Source organism: Prenolepis imparis, unplaced genomic scaffold (genome assembly GCF_030444845.1).
Source record: "Prenolepis imparis isolate NDT839.2.m4 unplaced genomic scaffold, iyPreImpa1.0 SCAF_1, whole genome shotgun sequence".
Classification (NCBI taxonomy): Eukaryota; Metazoa; Arthropoda; class Insecta; order Hymenoptera; family Formicidae; genus Prenolepis; species Prenolepis imparis.
Genome location: NW_028141159.1, coordinates 18,324,979 through 18,347,519, shown reverse-complemented (window position 1 = coordinate 18,347,519; position 22,541 = coordinate 18,324,979). Strand labels below are relative to the sequence as shown.

Sequence of the window (22,541 nt, the reverse complement as noted above, 5' to 3'; positions counted from 1 at the left end):
CGTATACCGTGCGATGCATCTAAACTCCCTTTATTCCCACCTCAACGTCACGTCGACCCGTTCGCCGCGATGGGTTCAAAGCTCGTGCGGGAAAAAGTGCGGGAACTTCCGGCGCGATTCGAGCGCACATTCCTCGGCAACCTCGAGCTTGACGAGCGACTATAATGCAGCGCAATATTCGCGCGTTTAAACGGCGGATAATAATTTTCATTATATTTACGATTCACCTTATAAATTATTTCGTGCGTAATCTTTCAAAAGATTCCTATCAATCTTTAAATTCTTGAAAAATGGACCTTTTTTCCAGGGCAATATCTCGGTTTTTTTTTTAGCATATCGCGTAAAAGGCTCGCTCGGTGTAGACGTCTATATACGTACGTAAAGATATTAATTATACGTTTTTACGCGCGTTTCGCAACATGAACATCCCCACTGCGAAAGAACCCGAGAGCGGAAGCGCGGCGCGCTTTAGCGAGCGCTGGAGCGCATGCCGAAACGACCTTGTGTCCGCTGCACTCGATTCCCTTTCGAGATTGTTCGAGCCGCGAGCCAGCGAAAATAACCGGGGGAAGGAGGGGGGGCTTTTCGTCGATCACGGAGGGTAACAATCGGTCGACCCCCCAAATCCGGGGGGTTTCCGCCGGCGAATCTGTTTACGAAAATACAGCGCGAAACATCGCACGTGCACGCGAGAATTTCTAGACGCGTCGTGCGCGAAACGCGACACCCGGGCAACACGAGAATCCACGTGCGAATGTGAAAACGCGCACCGCGCTGACCCGCCTATCCAGGTTGTGTTTTACAACACGTTATATGTACAGTCGTTATATACAGATATATTCGGAGACTCGAGATTACGATCGATGCCCATGTGTAACAACGAGAGTTTTTAGACGTCGACTATCTGGCTAGTCTGATAAAAATTTGTTTTGCAATTATAGAATTTTTTAGATATGAAAACTGGAAATCTTTTTTCTTACACAAAATTGATCTATCTTATCATTTTATCAGCTGAACACACACAAATCTATATATCTCTAATGTCGAAAAAATTTTAAAATATATGATATTAAATAGAAGATAAAATTATAACGAGAAACGTGATTTATAAACCGTTTGTTCGTCCAAAAACGACTCCGAATGTGTAACAACGAGAGTTTCGACTATCTGGCTAGTCTGATAAAAATTTGTTTTGCAATTATAGAATTTTTTAGATATGAAAACTGGAAATCTTTTTTCTTACACAAAATTGATCTATCTTATCATTTTATCAGCTGAACACACACAAATCTATATATCTCTAATGTCGAAAAGATTTTAAAATATATGATATAAATAGAAGATAAAATTATAACGAGAAACGTGATTTATAAACCGTTTGTTCGTCCAAAAACGGCTCCGAATGCGTTTAAGCGCAATCGCGTGGTATGCCACGCTCGTAGACAGCTGATTTTTAACAAGTCTGCACGAGGGATTCAATTTTTCCGAGGCGCATTATTCATAGCGCATTACCTACCGCTAACCGGGCACCGTACCGGTACGGAATTACCGGTACGCACGCATGCGCTATTATGCACGGCAACTTGTTCAACGACGCCCACTTGTTCAAGTCCCCCTTTTGTCGACGTACAAATGCGCCGTAATTAGAAAAGTGTACGTGTATAAGCGACGTGTTCGTTGACACTATCAGACTTCCCGTCTACTCTCCCTTCCCCCGCGGAGGAAAACGCGGTTACATTCGATATTTTATGCATCGCGAAGCGTTGCTCGCCCTCCTCTGGCTCGCTTTTCTTTTTTTTTTCCCTTATTCTTACCGTTATTATTCATGTCATCCATCTGTGTAAGCACATCAGCCCGCGCGTCATCAGCCCGCGGTCGGCTATAGTCAGTGGATGAACTCTGGTTCGCGATCGATCGGGTCTCCAATTTTCCGGTGTCTTTTTACACGCATTTCTGTGCACGCGACAATGCTTTCTTCCTCGACCCGAGTAAACGATAAAACAAAATTTTTTTCCGCTTAACAAGAGAGAGAGGGCAGCAAATTTGTCTCGTTCTAAAAATATCTCTCGCGATGAACGAAAACGCAATATTATTCCAAGATTATTCGATGCAAAATAAAAGTAACAATGAATTGCGAAAATGTAAAAACAGTAAAATTGAACGATTTTTAAAATAAATTGTACAATCAAATTAAGTATATTATAATTTATTTAAAAAAAAGACCGCGTAGATTTTTTTAAAGCTCGCGCTTGTAAAATATTTACAACGAGAAAGCGGATATGAATTGTAAAAAATTTAAATTTATTTAATCTTGTATCAAATGAGTAAAATAATCTCGTCGCGTGAATGAAAAAATAATGATGAATCAAAGTCTTTTTAAGGAAAGAAATTAGAAATTTCTGTTCCGTCGCTGTTAAGATGATTTTCGGAGAATCGATTGTGCCATTAAAATGCAACAGGTTTTCGAGACGGGACGGATCCGAGTCCTCGATCTTACAGAGCATTCCATCGAGCGGATCAAGGTCTCGCCCTTTTCATAGGATTGAACAGAGAATCGCTTTTGAATTCTTGACGCATATATTTTCGCAATATAAATAATAATACAAGAAAATAAATTGTACGTATTTGTTCTTACTTTATAAATCTTTGTTTACGCGACGAAATCTTTCTTTTTCTTTTTTGTATAATTCATATATAATTAACCCTTTTCTTCATATATTCCTCGTAAACATAATTCAATAATTTTACTGTAAAAATTTAACAAGATTTTATTAATCAGATAATCTTAATGCACACCTTTGCTGTGTCTAATGAAAAGGTTTAGTTCATGAAATATTCATTAGATACTCATGTTATTATCATAATTGAATGCGATCGTATAAATTAAAGTAGGAAATAAATGCACCGCGCTGATTCGCGCAAACATGTCAATGGTTCTTTGACGCGCAGCTGACCCTTTTCGCGTTTATGGTAGCTTGCAGTCTCGGTTGTTAGACCCGTTTATCTGTCACTGCGCCAGTCGCAACTGTCGCTTCCATCGTCAGCGAATCATAAAATTTCACCGGCCAGATATACGATACACACAATCCGCGCTACGTCTCGCCCATATATATACTATACGACGCAATCAAAATGAGTATAATGAAAAGCGGTGCAGTATCCTCGTAAACAGGTAATAAGACGCCTGTTACCAGCATGCTCCATGGCTACATATCCTTGAGTTGAAAATACTTATCTGACGAATTTCAATCGGCAAGATTACGGATACGCGTGGGAATATAGAAATGCAAACGTTATATATGGCTCGATAATACTACGACCTCTGATATTCTATTGTATTTTAATGCATTTAATACTTATATATTGCTATCTATTTTTCTATTGTTCTGTATCTGCTCCTTTCATAATTATTTCTTTATATCGTGTCATTATCGCGTGTATTGTTTTTTGATAATTAAACAATGCATTTTGTCCTTTTCGTGTCAAATTCTCATACAGTGAATTTAAATAAAATATATTCTGCTTTACTCTATCTCTCACAAATTATTGTAATTTTCTGATATCGTGCGTATTTAGTTTATCAAGAAATAGTTAATTATTTAATATCCTAACGATACATCTTTTTCTACAATTTGAAAATTTAATTTATCAAAATAGAAAAAATATCATAGTTTGTAAACTCAAAAATATTGTAAGATATAATTATTTTACATCTTTACAATTTTTTATGAATTTATTCGTCTATTTCTTTCACTCGTTTTGAATGCTTATGCAAATTGACATAACTATGACATATTTTTAAGTGATATGACATTATGATGTTCAAAAACTATTAATTTCGAAGTATGGTTTCTCCTGATTTTTTCCACCCCATACAACTCGACGTAATTTGACATTATCCCACGCGTAATTCTTCCCACCCTGATGTCGATTATATATCCCCGAAATTTTCTTTCCCTCGCTCAATTTCCGACGAGGATCGACCGCGTCGTCCTCGTGACGTCCTCGCTTTCTAGCATCGGGGGAGAGAAAAAAATCGAATCACGGCGAGCTCGATCGATTCGCACAGCTGGTTTCCTGTCGTATATATGCACACAAATGCGTATCTACATACACATATATTTATACAAGCCGTGCAGCGTCACGTGCGTGCGCTCTTTCCCGTTCGTGCTCGCTCACTCGAATTCGTATGCACATATAACGTTTCGCAACGCGTGTACGCATAAAACGCACGTGTGTTGGATCCATCCGTCCCCTCATCCCTCTGTCGCTCATTCTCTCTTTCTCTCTCCCTAGCCCCGCTCCGAGGAAATAACGCGCGCGATTGGCCGTCGTGGTTACTCTTATCGTCCCGACCCTCCAAGAGTTCCACGGACGACTCATTCCATTCACCCGTGCAGACTCGAATGTTACTACTACGTTATCCACACCGCGTACTATCTCCCTCTTGTTCGTTCCTTCCTTTTTTCTCTCTGTCGTGCCTACTAGCCGTCTCTCTCTCTCGAATCGCGTTTCCTCCATCTCTTTCTCTCTTTCTCGAAATAGCGTGCGTCGCGGAAACGTTCGCACAGGTTTCCAACCTGACCTACGAGCGAGACACGGCCAGGGTCCCGACGCAATGTTATCCGGTGTTAGTGGAGAAAGGGAGCGAGAGAGAGAAAAGGACAAGGGGGAAAAAGAATATCCGGCGGTTTCTTGCGCTATACTTTCTCTCTTCGAGGACGAAGGGATTTTTATCGACGACCCTAAACGACGATTGTCTGTCGCTTTTTGGCCTTAAACGATTATCGACAATCCGCCTTTGCGCCTAAAGGACACTTTAGGTCCAGTAGTCTTTTATTATATCGTCAAAATGCAAATTCACAGTAGTACTCGTAAAATTCTCTAATCTTTCAGTTCCGCATATTATTTGTTGGACAGAATATTCTATTCTTTTGTAGTTTTCTCGCTTTCTTTTTGCTACTTTCAAATATTACAAATACAAAAATGTGTAAGAAAAAAAGGATAGTTTTAGAATGCACGTATCTTGTATAGGTTTTGATACGACAATATATAAACTGCTAACAAACTCAATTATAATTTGAGCTATACGCGATATATCTCAATGTACAATATGTAAATCTATAAAATATTTCTTTGTAATTAATTTTATTATTTACGAACGGATGGAAAATATATTCCGAACGGATTACAGCGCAATGTGACAAATTGAGAGAAACTCGATGACATACGATTACCTATATGCTGTTCCTCGAACTGCTGGAAACCGGCTCGTGAGAGACTCGTGAACGATGCGGTATATCAGTATCAGTTGTTTCCGGAAGCTCACCCTAACGCCGACCAACGTCTCGTGATTCAGCACGCGAACCACTTCTCGTCTTATTAAATTGCACTACTACGTGAATCAATTTAAATCACCGTCGTAAAACAGCCGTTCTCCGATTAAGTAAGAATACTCAACGAGTATTGCGCACGACGCGGCGCAGACAGTTGACATTTATTCGTCTCTAATGTAATTACAAAAAAAAAAGATTAGAGCGAAGAGTCAGACAATAAAAATACGAATTCTATGCGTAAAATATGAAATTAATTCGGAGCACACAGCAGAGAAAATTACAGAGAAGGAGAAAGACTGGCATGCGTACACGCGCGCGAAGATGACTGAAAATAATTCTTTTACGTTTCAAATTTATAGTTCGAACTCTAGCCCTTCTTTATCGCAAGCAAATGGCAGATGTGTTACCAAGGGTACATATCTTATCGTATTGTCGATTAACACTCTTAATTCCCGCCCATATTTTAAAATTACTTACAAAATATAGTAGAAGTGATATAAATATAAATGAATTTATGTAGAGAATATTATTTCCGCTTGCTATTGCACGGATGCTTATAATAATCAATTACTCACATGATTTTTATGTATAATATCATATGCATTATGAATATATATATATAAAAATTGAAACTATATATTCTATTTATAATTACATAATATAGGTATTATTTTACTTTTATGCGTAAAATAAATTCAAATATGATAGATATGAGTTGTTTAGCTTTGTTATATAAAAAAAAATCGACTTATCGTTTCAGATACTTTTCGATATCGCGACGCGAGAACTTGCCACCAAAGGAAAAGCAACAACGATCGTTTTCCATAACAGTAGTCGGCTGTAAGATACGGTTAAAATAGCCGACTATAGTCTCTCGAGACTCGAAGAAACTCCGGTTGCCGCATAGATGTGTGCGAAAGACGCATGCTGTTTTTCTCTATCTCTTTTTCCCCCTCTCTCTCTCTCTCTTTGTTTCTCTCTTTCGCTCATACTATGTCTTTTTGATCTCTCTCCGTCTCTCCCGTACCCTTTTGTCCCGGCAGATGAAACGCGGGGTCGAGGAGCTTGTGCCCTCACTGCCGCAGTTAGGTACGCGAGCACGGAATTTGCGATTCTATCGCGTCCCTCTATAGGCTGCTCCAAGAATAGCGTTTATTTTACTTCTATCATTTGAACAAGCATGAATGACGAGATCAAAGCTCATAAAGATAGCAATAATTACACTAAAAAAAATTTTTTTTAATTCTACATGTTAAGTTCACATAATATTTTATTAAAGCAATGTAAGAATTTTATTAAACATGATTAAAAAAGATAATTTGTTAGACTACCCTGTATGCTATAGTACGCTTGATTAAGGCCGCGGCAAGCCTCTATATATCGGCTCTGCTTCGATCCCTATTCTTTTTCACCGAAGAGATCGATCGATATTGATGAGTGGCGGGCATGAAACTTTGATAGAAGCGAAGCTTCCTCGACGTCGCGACGAAAAGCCTCGTCTACGACGAAACGCGAAGCGGAAACGACAGGAACAAACGCGCGTGAAATTACTGGAAGAAACGGGAGCCTCCAAGCATCGATAGTCGGCGAAAATAAGCGGCGGCCGCTAATAATGCCTGCTATTCATACCCCGGTCCTCCGTTGCGTACTTCCTCTGAACTTAAAGCCCGGGCCGCGCGAGTCAAAGAGAGAAAAAGAGAGAGATGTTGAGGGAGGGGAAGATCTGTGAAAGTGGTGGTTTTCCCAATAACCACGAGTGTGCGATGCATTCACGCATTCGCCCTCGTCACACTTTCGAACTGGCACGCGTGTGTGTACGTATGTACACACTAGATGAAGAAAAAAAAAGCGTAGGGAAATATAGCGAGATGGAGATAAAGATAGGAGAGAACAAGTTTTTATTGTATTCTATAAAGAACTTGTCACACATAACAGGAAGTAATATATAATAAAAATAAACATACATAAAGGCGCGCATGGAGAGATAAGATAAAGACTATCGAGACCAAAGTATAGTATGCATTGGCATATATGAGAGCAAGAGCAGCGCGAAAAGTGTAACGAGAGATAAAGAGAGAGCAAATTTATTTTTATGCGTCGGGATCAAATCCCCTACGAACGATAGCAATAATCATTGTACGAAACCGATAAGTCTATAAACCAATAACAAAAGCAATAATAATAACGCTAGGAAAAAAAAAAGTCGAAGCAAAAAAATCTTAAACAGCGACAAGACGGAAAAACAAGAGACGAAGAGAGACAAAGACGATTCCGAGACGAGAGTGAATCCCAAGAATGAAAAGAAAAAAAAGGGGAAAAAAAGAGGGAAAAAAATCGACGCGGATGTACATAGGAACGAGAGATACGAGACGATCGCGAGCAAAGGGCACGTGCAATTGAACGGAGCGAGAAGGGCACCTCTCTCGTCGGCGACGCGCCCTCCCGCGAGATGCTCCGGCGCGACGCGGCAGGGCGACGAACGAGAAACGCGCGCGGCGCGTATGATCTCTCGGATTACGCGCAGCCGGCTCGTTCACCGAACGGACGGACAGAACGAGAGAGAGAGTCACGGGGTACGCGTAGAGCCTAGGCACGATACTGAGGACCTCCGCGAGCCGCTCGGCGGCTCGGCGGTGCTTTCCTCAAGAGGGAGAAGAGGCGCGGGAGAAGGCGCGACACGGAGGAGAGGGGATCGAACGGGCGGCCGGGGATGAAACGGAAGGGGTCAGAGGATAGAGGCAGGGGGGCAGAGAATTCTCTCTGTTATAGATTAAAATTTTTTACGGGGAAGATATTGATTGTTGCTTTTTATTAATGTAACATTAAAGTGGTGCCCGCGGCGGTGGGGGCAATCGCGCCCTGCTGTGCGCGCCCGACGGTGGTGGGGCCCTCCCCTCGCCGACCTCGAACGAAGTGGGGATGACGAAGAGGATGTGGAAGGGACGCGGACAAGGGGGGAGACACACGGAGAGGCGCGCAACGACGGGCGAGAGGAAGTAAGAACCGATGTGCGCTCCACGAAACGGTGGCGGATAGGGGGACATAGAGAAGAAGATTTGGGCGGGGGTGAGAGAGAAGGCGCGATGGACGAAGGGGGAGAGAAAAGGGGCACGGGAGAGTGATTCGCGAGGCGCGTCGACGGTGGAGGGGCCGAGCGGAAGGGCTCGAAGCGGCGGAAATAGTGCCATAAATATGAACATTTTTCGCAGCGTCTTGCAGCCCTGTTTTGACAATCATCCCCTCCAGCAGAACTCGCGTGTGCCCTCTCCGTCATGCGATTCCTACGAGGCGGCCCCCTCGGAACCCCTCTCGTTCCTTCACCCGCCCTCCCCCCTTCACCGTTCCCCCTTTTGTGTGCCTCTCTCATCCTCCGGATCTTAAATACATAGATACACTTACACACACGCGGATGAATAGCGAAGAGCGGAGGAGCAGCTCCACACAGGGGCTCACCGAGTCTCACACCCTTTTCGCCTCTCACCTACCAAGTATGATGCTACCCCACGAACGAAACTGTCCCCTTTCCTCCTTCCCTCCCCTCCATTCTGCACAACCTTATATATCTCCTCAGCCTATTCTTCTACTCGCTTTGACATTTTTCGCGAGTTAAGGCCCGCTCGAACTTCGCGGAAATCCATCTTGCGCTGACTCGCGCTGCACCCCTCTTTTCTTTCTTCCCCTATTGCCCCTCCCTAGCCGAGCCGCTTTTTTATATCTTCTTTTTTCGATTCTTTGCGTCTCGGGGTTTTTTTGCAAGGTGGAGAGAGAGGTCGACGGGACGGATCGATGCTTCTTTTCGAGACGGAGCAACGACGACGAATAGAGGAGACAAAACGAAGTTTCCCCCGGCGAACCTCTTTAATTGCCGATTTACCAGACCGACACAACGACGCTTACGCCGATGTAACACGTCAACGCGTGTCGCATACGTACACACACAGTAAACTGTAATTGAGAGTCGCAGAGAGAAAGAGAGGGAGATAGAGATTGCAAAAGGGAAAATGATTAATGGACGACGCGATCGGATCAGAGGTGAGATTAATCGAGGGAAAACGCTAATACGAGTTCATCGCTCGCTCGATTACATACGCGACACTATATGCACATACATATGTAACCTCGGTATGTACATACGGACGTGTAATGTACGCCAATCTTCATAATCTTTCGCGCTGTCGCGTTGTCAGTACAACTCTCTGATCTTTATGAGCGCACAATTCCGAGCCGTTGAAACCATTAAAGAGGTTCAACCATTGAAGAGTCGCACATTTCTTTCTACTGCCGACGACGGAAAATCTTGCCTCATCGTCACTGTTGCGCAACAAAATCTTCTTTGAAAAAAAAAGCGATAAACCGCGCGCGATCGAGACATTCTTATTTTATTATAAAAGCGCGATTTCAAATAGAACGTATCTTTAATATATCAACAGGACAAATTCCATTCCGTGGTTTCTAATAATAACAAGACGCGCGTATCTATAAATGTTGACTCTAAAATTTCCCAAGGGAAACTCCAACATCTCTTCGCGTGTCCCTTTTCTAGGATGAAACCATTCTTTCCAAATAGCGCCTAGAAAATATTGACTTCTTAAACACGCTCTTAATGCTTAGTTAACGCTATTCCAGGAAAAAAATGCTTAATGCAGCGTCAAATTTTATTTTTCTCCGGCACGTTGAACGTGTAAAAGACTGACGACAGAAAATTCGAAGAATACGAAGAATGAATCACGTGGCTTTTATAATTGTTTACGAAGGAAATATTATTTTCTAACGAAACGTCACACACGCATACGCCTCTCATAGATGTTTCATAGTTTGCTAATAAAAAAATTCGCAAAAATGCCCGTCGCACTTTCTCGAATCCTTTTAAAGGGTCAATTCGCGTTATTTCCGCTTCACCGTCTCCTTAGCGGAAGTTCGAAACGGAGGAAGCCACTTCAGGATACACATCCGACTACGTTGTATTTCGGCGTCACCCGTCACGAGAAGTTGAAACCCTACAGAGAAAAAAGATCGAAGGAAACTCGACTGCATCATCCGTGCAATCGCCATGCAATCGATCGATTCCGAACTGATTTTATCGCTGCTTATTTGCCGAAAAATTACGAATGCTAACACTATCGATGCACATCCTATTTTTTATTTTGTTGAGAATAGTTTACTTATATAGCAATAGTTTAGACTTTAACATACTTAAAAAATTTGAACATTTTCGTTAAAAATATTAATCTCGAAATTGACGCCGTTTAAAAGTATCATACAATATTTTCTTCTCAAGTTCAATCGATCTTTAATGCTTTCTTTCTCATGATCTCATATTGTCAGTGTAATTTTTTAAATATATTTTTTAATAAATTATCTTTTATTTCATTATTTATTTTTGTTATATGTTCGGAAATTCTTCTCAAAGAATTCTTCTCAAAAATATTAATTTCAAAGCTAATAAGAGAATCAATATTTATTTTGATACAAGGTAAGGCACTTTCCGTTTGATAACAAAGAAAACATTCACACCTCGATTTACGAACTCTAAAGAATTGTTCACATATAGAATGAATGCCTTCTCCTTATCTAAGGTCTGAAGGTTTCTTTTGAAAAACTATATTTTACAGTTTTACACTCAAGTATTAAAGTAACATTATTAGAAATCTTTAATGATTACTGCGGCTTTATTACTAAATTTGTACGTGTGTTTTTCTCTTCTCTTTCTCTGCGCTATACATAATCATTCTTTAAACATATAAGTCTATTCGTTTTAGTCACGCTTTGTGCATTTAAAATTAAATAAGTCGATCTTCAAAATATGAAAAATAGTGGAAAATGCAATCATAAAAAAATTAACAGATTTTATCGGAATTGTAGAAAGATCGAACGTGATTATAGTAGTTACAACACTTCAACACAGAGGCATTGTGATATACAACACTAATTCGTGTACGATACTTTTAAGCATGACGTGGCGTTTAAGTACGCGGATGGTGTTCCTCGTGATGAAATGACGCCATCCTCTTTTCTGTTTTGGCTTACGCGTTACCACGTTATCTTATCGCGTTTTCAAAGGGAATTTTGATTACGAGATAGGTAGGGCCCCTTTTTTACGACTGCGATGCGATTGGTTTGGTTCTTTTCACATGGTTCGAAAAATCAAGAATAAGGGCGTAGTCTGTCTTTCTATTCAAGTTTATCTTGAGTCCGGCCCTAAGATTCTACGCGGTCATTTCATTGGCTGTTAGAATCTGAAGCTCACACTTACAATCTTGAATATAAAAAGAGAACTATAAATATAAGCCTAAAATTTGAACAAACTGAGCAAAAGGAAACGGACAGAAGCGGAAAAAGGGCACTAGACAAAAAGCACAAAGAGAGATTTATTAAAATCGGAAAGAATGAGTTGGTATTTTTTTCTTGCATTCTTGCTGCGTCGCTTTTCTTCCAGGAGATTTCAATCGAATCTCGGAAAGAAAGCTAATTCTTCGAGAAACGTGACTCTCAATTTTTGACGTTAAATATTTTGTTTTATAAGTTTTAGTTAAAACATATAAGAAGGATCGATATGTAACAGAAATGACGCAAGTTCGCAAATATGAGTCACATCTAAAAGAAACTTATAAATAATTTTGTAGATTAAATTCATCAAATTTATAAACGTAAACTAACAAACGGTCTTAAAAGCGGCAATGCTTTCTAAATTTTCCATTGTCAAGTATTTCTCGGTATTTAATCAATCCCATCATTAAATTGTCGTCGAGGAAAAATCAATTTGACAATGAATGTTTCAAGCGCACTTCGTGTGAAGCAGCCTGTACTCTCCTCCCTTTTCCCTCTTACAACGAGCATCACATCTCGTTTATGAATTCACCTTCCTACCGTTTGTTCTTTCCCACTTCGCGACGCGACGTGCGGTGAGCCGAGGCCAGGTTTAATTCTCAAAGAGCGATAGCAATTTCCCGAGGAGGAAAAGGAGCGGACAGACATGCGCGCGCGCTAGTCGCATTCGATCGATGCGTCATAAGCGATTAATCTATTTAACCCATCCGCGACGACGACGACGTCCATCGGCCGTTTGTACGAAGGAAAGACGAGAGAGTGTAACGACGTTATCGGTTCCCCCTTTTTAAAACGAATATAACCGAAACGACCGGACTTTTCAATTATAAAAGCGCGACGTATTTTAATAATATGACGAAAGTTTCTTTTTTAATAAAAAAATTATTTTGCATACAAAATGCGCCAATTAGAATAATATATCTTTTATAAAATCGAATTAAAATTTTTTATACATATTTCAAGTTTGATTATAAAAAAGATTATTCTGGTCATTTTCAAATCTCAAGAGTAAATAAATGATATTTCGCTCGTTATTTGAGATGATGAAATATTTAACAGAGGAATATGTGTAACTATAACACGATATATTTTCAAGGAATACGAAAGTGTGTGTGCCAGTCTCGCGTAACGTTTAAACTTGTAGCTGGAACTTACGTCATCGGTGTCACGTCTCTAAACTTTGAGTTTATTTGAAATAACTCTCGATCGGATTTTAACAAAGTCATTTGAATTTTTGTCGATGCGCAATAGAAATAATGTTATTCACACGCAACACGCTTTCTAAAAAAAGCGAAAAAATAGGCGTCACGCACGATCGAAATATCTTAATTGTTTCACTGCTAGACGCAACTGGAATGTTGCTAAAAAATGAAAAATTCTATTTTTACTGTAATACGGTAAAGTATCTTTTTAAAGATAAATTTTAGCAATTTTTTGTGTTAAAGAAGTCTATTAATATTTGTTCTTTTTAGCTCCAAGATTCCTTCTTTCTTCTTAAAAATCTTTTAATCTCTTATCTCTCTTAAATTAATTTTTTAAAATGTTACATACACATTTCTTTATTTTATTAAATTATTTTTCCAAAATTTTAACTAATATCAAGCGTTGTCACAAGTCTCGCATCGAGAGGAAACGGCCTTTTTTGCCGAAGAAGAAATCGACTACAAAATCGTCTCGGGATACGTCATAAAAATTAAGATCAACGAGAACTACTCGTCTCACGCGATCTCGGCCACGGAAAGGGTTAAGGGCGCGTACGTGAGCACGTGGCCCTCGAAAGTGGCGCGCGCGCGACGAATTAATGAAGGGCGATTATCCGACATGCCGCTTCCCATGCTCGTGCACTTCGTGTTCGGTTTACATATCGCGCGATGTCCGTGTACGTCAAAAAGAGAGAGAGAAGCGAAAGAGAACGTGTGTGTGTTCGGTCTGTTGGAAAAAGAGCGGGTGGCGAGTCGGCAGAGGTGGAAAAAAAAAAGAGAAAAATGAATCATGTCGCTGCTCTCTGGCCTTCCGGCGTACGTATATCGCGTATATGTCCGAGCTGCCAAAAGAGCCGCTAGTTCGCGCGATGAATGGTTTTTCTGGCGCACGTTGCAAGCAAATGCTTCTCTACGAGAGCGCGCGCGCGTGGAGAAGTCACGGTAGAGTAGTAACATAGTAGATATATGTTATACGCGGAGATTTAATTGCTTTCGACCGTAGCACAATGTTATCGCCGTGACGCTTTACTTTTGCCTGTCGGACGATTTGTATCGTTTTTAATTAGCGGCGCGTGTAACTGACAACAGTCATCGACGATGGCATATAATATCGCGGTAAAGCGGAATGAAATGGCGAATCGCCGTGTCATCGACAAGAAGAAAAAAAAGTACATAATTTGATTTCTTAGGATCGTGCTTACTTTGCAGATTCGATGTAATTCGAAGCTTTATATATATATATATTTTGATTACGTACAAGTTTGCTAGACTTTAAACTGTAACACGTATTTATGCTAATTAAGCTTCTTAAGAAAAACTATAATAGATTTATCATGCATCCGTAAATTTTTCAATAAATATTCCTAACATCATATTTTCATATATTGAAGATTATATACAAGAACGTAAATAATTTTTACATATCTTATAAATATCTAAAACTAAAATTTATATACGAGATATCAAACATTATTCCATTATATTAACTAGAACTTTTCAAGCAATTTCAATTTGAAGAGCGAGCGGTCACAATGGTCGCATTTTTTTTTGTTCGCGAAGAATTGATTCCTGTTTTAATAAATATTGCATCACTAATTCTCCGTTGTCTCTAGATTCTGTTTCTATAGCGCTTCAAAAAGAATCGCTCGATACATATCAACGTCCGTATGAGAGCCCGCGATAAAGAAAAAAGGGGAGCAGAAAATCTCGTATCGGCGAGCCGGGTCGACGACAATCGCGAAATCAATTCGCATTATTCGTTTAAAAGTATGTACCGCCTAGTGACGTCAGCGACGATGGGAGAAGGACAGAAAAGAGAAAGAAAGAGCAAGAGAGAAAGAGTGAGATAGAGAGAGGGCAGAAGAGAGCGGGTAGGCGTGTGTAAAGGGGTGTCGAGCGGAGGCAAGTGGCCCCGTCTGCCTCGTCGATGCTCTCAAACAATCCCTTTCCACCACCGTCGCGTTCGCTCATACCACCACTACCATGCACGGCCACCTCTTTCGCCGGGGTGCTCTCCACCATCGACTGCCGTCTCCTCTTTCTCCGTCGAGACACCCTCCCTTACTCCGTTTTGCGAGCGCGCACCACCCCTTCATCATTCCTCCCCTCGGCACCCTCGCCGTGTACGTTCGTTGTATCGTCGACAGCAACCGTGCGCAACCTCGCTTCTCTATCCCTGCTTCTTGTGATCGCAAACGCGCAAACTGCGACCTTTTGCGTTATTTTATCGCGACTGGAGAACAATTAAGAAATTTTCGAGCAAACTGTAGAAAAGTACAAAGCAAGTAAGAAGTTTAATTAAAGATGCGTCTCTCCCTTCTGTCAAATCTTCAATAATAAAATTTTTAATACGCGATACAAGGCCAATGAGATACAAGCCAGCTATATGATTATGTGATTTATTTTATGTTGTTTTTATTTTATCGATCTAAAATAATTCTCGGTTTTATTATTGTACAAAATTTATTATTATAAATTAAAGGGAAACGATATGTATATGCTATTTCGCGATACTCAGAATATATATAATATATATATTTGCTGTCGCGAAGTCAAATTGACCTTATACAAAATTTTCGTCTAGGTCGACCTTCGACAATTACGGCTCTGCGCTGCTTCTTACACATCCTTCAATTCATTAAATTTTACAGACGCCGCCGTCGCCGTCTCGAGCGAGAAACGTCTTTGAAATTCTCGAGAGAGTCGATAAGAGCGAGGAGAATCGACTTCTTACTTTCGATAGCGCGAATCGTCGGCTCGCTCGCGTGTCCGTAAATTATTAGCGAACGCATTTATTAGTGCACGAGTTGGCCGCGAGTGTTAATCGCGATGTTCTCGAAACGTTACACGTCGGACGCACATCGAGCCGGCGGACATACATTGGGTATATTCATGATAAAGCGAACGAGCAGCGGCCGGCTTGCGGCTACTTTATCAGCGGTTTTATGATATTAGGTTGCGACAAAAGGCTTTTCGTCGCTTTTTCATTTAACGTCGTTTTAAATTTGCGATATTAATTTGCGCCATTGATCGCAACAGAGTGTATACATTCAACGAGCGAGGTAACGCGCGTGTAAATATAAACTCGAACATCATGCATTTCTTTTGTAACTTCCGGCGACCGTTTTAATTGCACGTAATGTGGAAAATGAATACCGACATGTATCTCTCTGTAAGCTATTCGTTTTATACATTAAAAATGAAAGACGCGGAAAACAGATATTAATACAATATTGAGGAAGCGAAATTAATATAGCATTTCAGCGAATGGGAAATACCTGTAATGTGTCCGATTTCAAGAAAAATTAATATATCTACGGATTATATACGTAAATAGTAGGGGAATATTTTTACAATTATAAAAGATATTGACTACTCTTTTGATACGCTAAAAAATAATACGAATAAAATTATTTATAATCATGTTTTACGGTTCATGTCTTTTTAGAATAACATACTTTGAGAAGGGGGGGGGGGATAGGAAAGCTTCGGAAATTCAATGGGACATATATACATTTCACGGGGCGACCGATGGAGGGAGAATTATTGCCTCGCAAAAGCTGACGTAGACGTTGCGCTTTTACATCAATCTTACGGGCTTTCTATCGTCGTGGATGGCGAGCAGACATTGGTTAAATGGGAGAAGTTTCGCTTTTAACGAGCCAATTCGCGACGATCGTGGAAGAGGACCTGTGGAAAAAGGTGAGTTCGATGCGACCGGGCGAAAAACGACGAACAATAAAAGTAAGGTAAAAGGAATAAGTAATAAAATGTAATATTGTCGATATATATACATACACATACATATACGTACATACACACACGACAAGAGAATAACTGCATGAAGCAACCAATCAGACGACAAAATGCGAGTGAACATAAACGAGCATCTGTTCCTAATATGCGGTTTCTGCATTCGATATATATCGGTACACGTTAAATTAAATAAAATATCGAAGCATCGAAAGAATATACTCTGAAATGTCATGAAATAACAAGTCAATTACATTTAAGTGGGGATTTGGCTTTTCTATATTATTAAACTTATTCATCAATTATTCCTTATGTTAAATATAAGCTTCAAAATTCTATCTTGATGAACGGAATTTTTCTCTTACGAAATATTAATGATAAAAAAATTTGCAAAAAGTCCATAAAAAATTTAAATTAAAAAAAAATTTTTTTTGTAAGAAGAAATAAATGTTGCAAAACTTCATTATTATTCTTTCTTCATATAAAAGACTTGTGTATCAGTTGAAAAAGCATAGTTGCATTAAAATATTACAAAGAATAAATTATTCACATAAAGAAGAAATAACGTTCTCGGGGGATTGGTGTCGATGTCATTTAAGAAAAACTCGTGCGGTCTCTCGCGAGTGGAAAAAGTATGTCGTCGACGATATCGTCGCCCCGGTTTTGACCGCGAGCAACACCCCCGCGGGATAAATTTAAATCCCGAAGTTTCATGCCGACATACAACCGAACGAACGACAACGCATCCCGACGAATCCTCATCCGATGCACTGACGTCACACGACCGGCGAAATTGATTTTTCGACAGCGAAGGGGGACACGCGAAGGGGGATTCTCTCGCGTTCGCCAAAAAGTGCAGATCCTGAATATTTTAATGGACAGCTCTCGGGACGCGCAGTCGATACCCAGGAATATCTATATCGGTCCCGGCATCATGTGCCTTAATTAAAACGCTTACGCGTTATATTTTGGAGATGAAGCTCGTGCGCGCGTTTCAACATAGATCGGAAACTACAATATATACGCAGTGACATTAAAGGGCCTACGAAACGGTGAACCGTGTATCGCCAAGAATCAAATATAAAAAAAGTTCTCAAGATTAGAATAAGAAAAAGAAAAACAGAAATAAAAGTAATTGAATAAAGGAATAAATTAACAATTTATTCTGAAAGAAAATAATAATTTATTCTGCTACAGCATTAAAAGTTGCGCTGTGAATATTAATATAATTTGAAAGAAAGAAAATAAAGAGGAAACGACAAAAGAAAATGAATATACTAAAGAAAATGAAAGAAATAAGAGAAGAGCAAAGAGAGCGAAATAAAAAAGATAAGTAAGAATATATTATAATAAATGCTGAAAATCTGTCATTTGCCATAATTATAATATTAAATTATATTAGCAACAATCTTATGTCACACTTCATTTTCTTTAGCGTGCGCGTGTATCTTGTCATATTATTATTCAAATTGCTCGGTAAAATTTAAGAACAAAATTAATATCATTCGAGAAATGAAGAACAATGTTCCTAAATCTTTCGCAAAAGTTTTCCAAATGTTATTTACATCTGCGTACATTGCATACACCCGGTACACAAATGAATCCGCAGCACTCGCTCGCGCTAAATTGAATCGCGCGATGATCCATCCGAAAGAGTATTTCGCCGAAAGCGGGCTGAGAGATGGACAGGTGCTTTCTCTCACTCTCCCTCTCTCTTTTGTCAATTCCGGAGGATTCGCGCGTACACGGCGTCCCGCGAGAATTAATTCCAATCGGCACCACGCGCCAAATATCGCGTGACGATCTGATACAAAAGGTGTTTGGCGATTATTTTCTCTATGGTGACTTCTATGGTTGCATGATTTTCCGGACTATGATTCTGATTTTAAAAAAAATGCAGTTACATCTGTATACGCTGTGTGTGTCCAATAAATTGTGATAAACTGAGGAGATAATTCCTAAAGAAAAAAAAGGGGAAAAAAAAGGATATACGAGGGAAAGTCAAAATGTAAAGAAACATTTGAGAAAAAGTTTTAATTGTACTTAGAAAAGTTAAATGTAGGTTATTTTTCTACATAATCCCCTCCCCCCATTTCTATGCACTTAATCCACCTCTTAATGAGCTTTTGAATTCCTGGAAGAAACTTTGTGATCTTGTGCGCAGCCACTCTTACATCGTTTCAATGATCTCTTCATCAGAATGAAACTTTCGTCTTCCCAGCTCTTCTTTCAAAATGAGACAAAAAGATAAAAATACGTGTCAGAATCTCTTTCATCTTTATAACATTTTAAATACTTTTTCGAAATATCTAAACAATTCTATTTATGCAAGTCCATCAGTGGAATCTAGCAAGCACAGACTTTTCAAAGTGACTCATGGATTATTGAAAATGATGAGCCGTGGCTAATATTCAATTTGCAATTTCATCAATTTTGATTCGTTGAGCATCACGAATCATTCGCTCAAATGCCTCGATATTATTCATTGAAGTGGAAGGCCTATCTGAATGTTTTTCATCGCAGAGAGAAATCTGATCATTTTTTAAATGATCTATCCATTCATAGATTTGCTTTGATTTGATCTTGCTTTGACTTAAACAACTCTCATCTGCCGCTGTATTCTGCGAATAATCTCTGCAGATTTTATTTTCTCCGAGTGAAGAAAACGTATCATTGCTCGCATTTCTTCTTTGGTGCAGTCAGACAATAGAGCACTCATTTTAAATTGACTTTAAATCACAGTAAAAGAAAGCTAGACAATAAACCACTCTGAGTACACAAAGACGTTGATATTATGATTAATAACATAGTCGGTGTTGCTAGATCCATCTGATTTAGGAATAAAAAATGTTTCTATACTTTTTGACTTTTCCATGTAAAATTTCTTCCGATTAATTATGTATATTTGGAAAAAAATTATTTTAAATATAAAAATAGTTTATATAGGTTATTATATCACATATATCTTTAATATTTTTCTTAATTGTTCTTTCGCAAAAATATTAAATCCTCTGTCTTTATAATTTATTGGACATTTATCTTACTATTCGGGTGATGCGTTTCTTGGATTTATTTTTTATATTAAGTAACTAATTACGGATGATCACGATCGTCGCGACCCACTTTTCGAAACGGTAATATAAAATGTAAGACGAAAATATAGAGATATTCGATGTTATTTTGGTTCGCTTTCTTATATTGAGTAAGATAAAACGCTGTTTCCTATCGAAAATGTCATTCTTTAAAAATTACAAAAGAATCCGTGATACAAACAAATGAGCCATTTGTTTGCAAAGTGACTGATCAAATTTCGAAACAGAACGAACTTAAGACAAGACGGTATCTACTTTGATGCAATTTTTCGAAATCCCATCTAATTCGACTAAACTCAATCTCTTTCTGCCACATTCAAAGAGCTTAAATATTAACATCGCGGTATTTCTGGCTGCGATCTCTTTCAAGTTCGTCGCTAGAATTACGCGCGACACTGAACACAATTTTACGATTGGCCGAGAAATTCTTCTCCGCCGGAAAACGTAATTAACAGAGTTAATCGTATGACTTGATAAACTTCCGCGTAGGAAAAGTCAATTTCTTACAGTAAAATCGCGTATTTCATATCGTTGATCGCTGATAATTCCTTCTTTCGGCGTGTTTGAAAGAGATAGTCACACGAGTCAGTCGTTCCTACGAATCGAGTGAGTTTCCAGGCCGGCCAGATATAGCGAATCGAGGAAAAAGTTTTGCGCCGATCGATAATCTGACGGCAACGATTCAGCTTAGCTCGATACATATGCGACGTAGAAAAGACTTTTTTTCGTTTTACATGCGGTAAAATCGTCACTCTGCTTCGCCCCGAAGTGCTACAAAGTATCAATCTTTTTTTTTTTTTTTTTTCGTTGATTCGGCATAACACAAAGATCTCCGATGAACAGAACTTTCAAAGAAAGTTTTATGAAGAATAATACACATGGTGTCACAAAAGTCCTAAACTTAAGTTTTATAAGCGGAATTTTTCGTATTTGAAGGCGTTCTCTTTCCTCAAAAAGAATTTCAACAAAAAACTTATGCGCGTGTGCACAATTGTTCATTATTCAACATTATTTATCTTGGTAATTAAAAATCCATAATACTGAAATCAACTTGAAATTTAAACAAACGATAAGATTTTGACCTACATGAAATTAGCTAAACATTCAAAATAATTAAATTTTAATGCGTCATTTAATTGCACATTGCTTGCATATATTTACCGTGTTTTAATTTTATTTGCACACCTTTAGAAAAATAGGTAAAATATTCAAAAAAAAATTTGGAAGAATTAATTTTACACTAGCCACGACTCTTTAAAATTTAATTTTTAATTAACTTAATCGATAAATTTTCATTTATGTATCCTTCGTCGAGGGGGGTTCTAATTTAATTGGGTGTGTGAAGTTGGCATCCCTATGTTATGCTATCATAGTTCTGTTAAGAATTCAGAGTTATTTAGAACCATAGGAAGAGTTTTTGATAATTTTTAGAAATAGTTCCGGTCATTACGATAACGAAAATCAGTTTCAAAAAATAGGGGTGCCAACTTCACATTTTTTTACACATCGAGTTCTAATAGTTTTGAGCAGAGTTTTAAGGTTCTTTTAAATAGTTATATAGTTCCTGATTATTTTTTGAAAATGTTCTGCAATTTTTAGATAAAAAAACGTACCTTCAATATCACAGATATTTCTAAAATATCTTCGATATTGAAAGTATGTTTTTTTATCTCTATAAAAATTGCAAAACTCTTTCAAAAAATAATCAGGAACTATGTAACTATTAAACAATTTAAATTTACTCACCTCACGGTTGCTCCTTTGTTGCCCGATGCCTCCCCGGGCCTCCTTCTCGTACAAGTTTCGAAACACTTGCACTCGCGTTATTTTTTTTCGTTTGCGACGCGCGGCGACGCCCAGGTTTTAGCTATCACAATCTTCGACGCGTTTCGGTAAAACGCGAGACTCGCGAGAGCTTATTCGCGCGCGAATAAAACCGAAGCTCCATTTTCGCGTCGCCGCTTTTTCCAAGACCCACTTTTCGAAGGAGGTTATCGAACAAAGATGATCAAGAGAGCGACTTCGCCGCGACGCACTGAAGTCGTCGAAGGATGCAGCGAGATATTGAGTGCGATTCATCACGATCGACAAGATCAATTTCACGTGTGCGATCGCGATTACGATGTCGGTACGTGCGACGCGATCGCATTTATACGATAATTAACCGCCAAAGACGCTAATTATTACACTCGTCCTTTCGCGGACCGGCAAGAAGCGCGCGACCGTTGATGAACAATTGAAGAAGAGCACTGGAGGCGGAGCTGACTGGCACTGCCAGATTCGGAACGCGCAACGATACGTCGCGCCGAGTCGTAGTGGTGGGGCATTGTAGGAATCGCGACGTGGGAGCTCGGCGAATCACGTCGCGACTACATATCCCCACCACTACGACTGGCACTGCCAGGTTCGGAACGCGCAACGACCAACGACACGTCGCGACAAGTGTAGTGGTGGGGCATTGGAGGGCTCGCGACGCAACGTATACGTCCGAGGTTCAGCGAATCACGTCGCGACCCATACAATGCCCCACCACTACGACTCGGCGCGACGTATCGTTGCGCGTTCCGAACCTGGCAGTGCCAGTCTAGCTCCACCGACCTGGTGGGGGTATGTAGTCGCGACGTGATTCGCTGAACCTCGCACGTACGTTGCGTCGCGAGCCCTACAATGCCCCACCACTACGACTCGGCGCGACGTATCGTTGCGCGTTCCGAACCTGGCAGTGCCAGTCTAGCTCCACCTCCAGTGCTCTTATTCGATTGATCTCGTCGGCCGTGAATCTCGCTCAATATTCATCTCGCTTGCGTCCTTCGGCGACCCTAGTGTGTCGC

The 22,541-nt window shown here is 39.7% G+C and overlaps 1 protein-coding gene and 1 long non-coding RNA gene across 5 annotated transcripts in view; one reads left to right on the top strand and one right to left on the bottom strand.

Annotated features, from left to right (window-relative positions):
* The window catches only part of LOC145934413 (uncharacterized), a 100,465-nt gene that overhangs the window by 65,432 nt on the left and 12,492 nt on the right, over nucleotides 1-22,541 (bottom strand). Inside the window, exons 1-2 of one of the 3 annotated variants that reach the window (XM_083034819.1) lie at nucleotides 7,755-7,987; nucleotides 5,238-5,507 (exon numbers count right to left, since the gene is read on the bottom strand). The exons of 1 other annotated variant lie outside the window; for it this stretch is intronic. The gene's annotated coding sequence lies outside the window, so the exon portion shown is untranslated. Of the gene's footprint in view, nucleotides 1-5,231; nucleotides 5,876-7,754; nucleotides 7,988-22,541 lie in introns of those variants that run through there. One more of the 3 variants, XM_083034812.1, reaches the window with a different exon arrangement.
* The window catches only part of LOC145934460 (uncharacterized), a 102,790-nt gene that overhangs the window by 69,397 nt on the left and 10,852 nt on the right, over nucleotides 1-22,541 (top strand). The window contains exon 5 of one of the 2 annotated variants that reach the window (XR_014425035.1): nucleotides 16,314-16,567. The exons of the other annotated variant lie outside the window; for it this stretch is intronic. This is a non-coding gene — a long non-coding RNA (uncharacterized LOC145934460). The remainder of the gene's footprint in view (nucleotides 1-16,313; nucleotides 16,568-22,541) is intronic. 2 annotated transcript variants of the gene reach the window in all.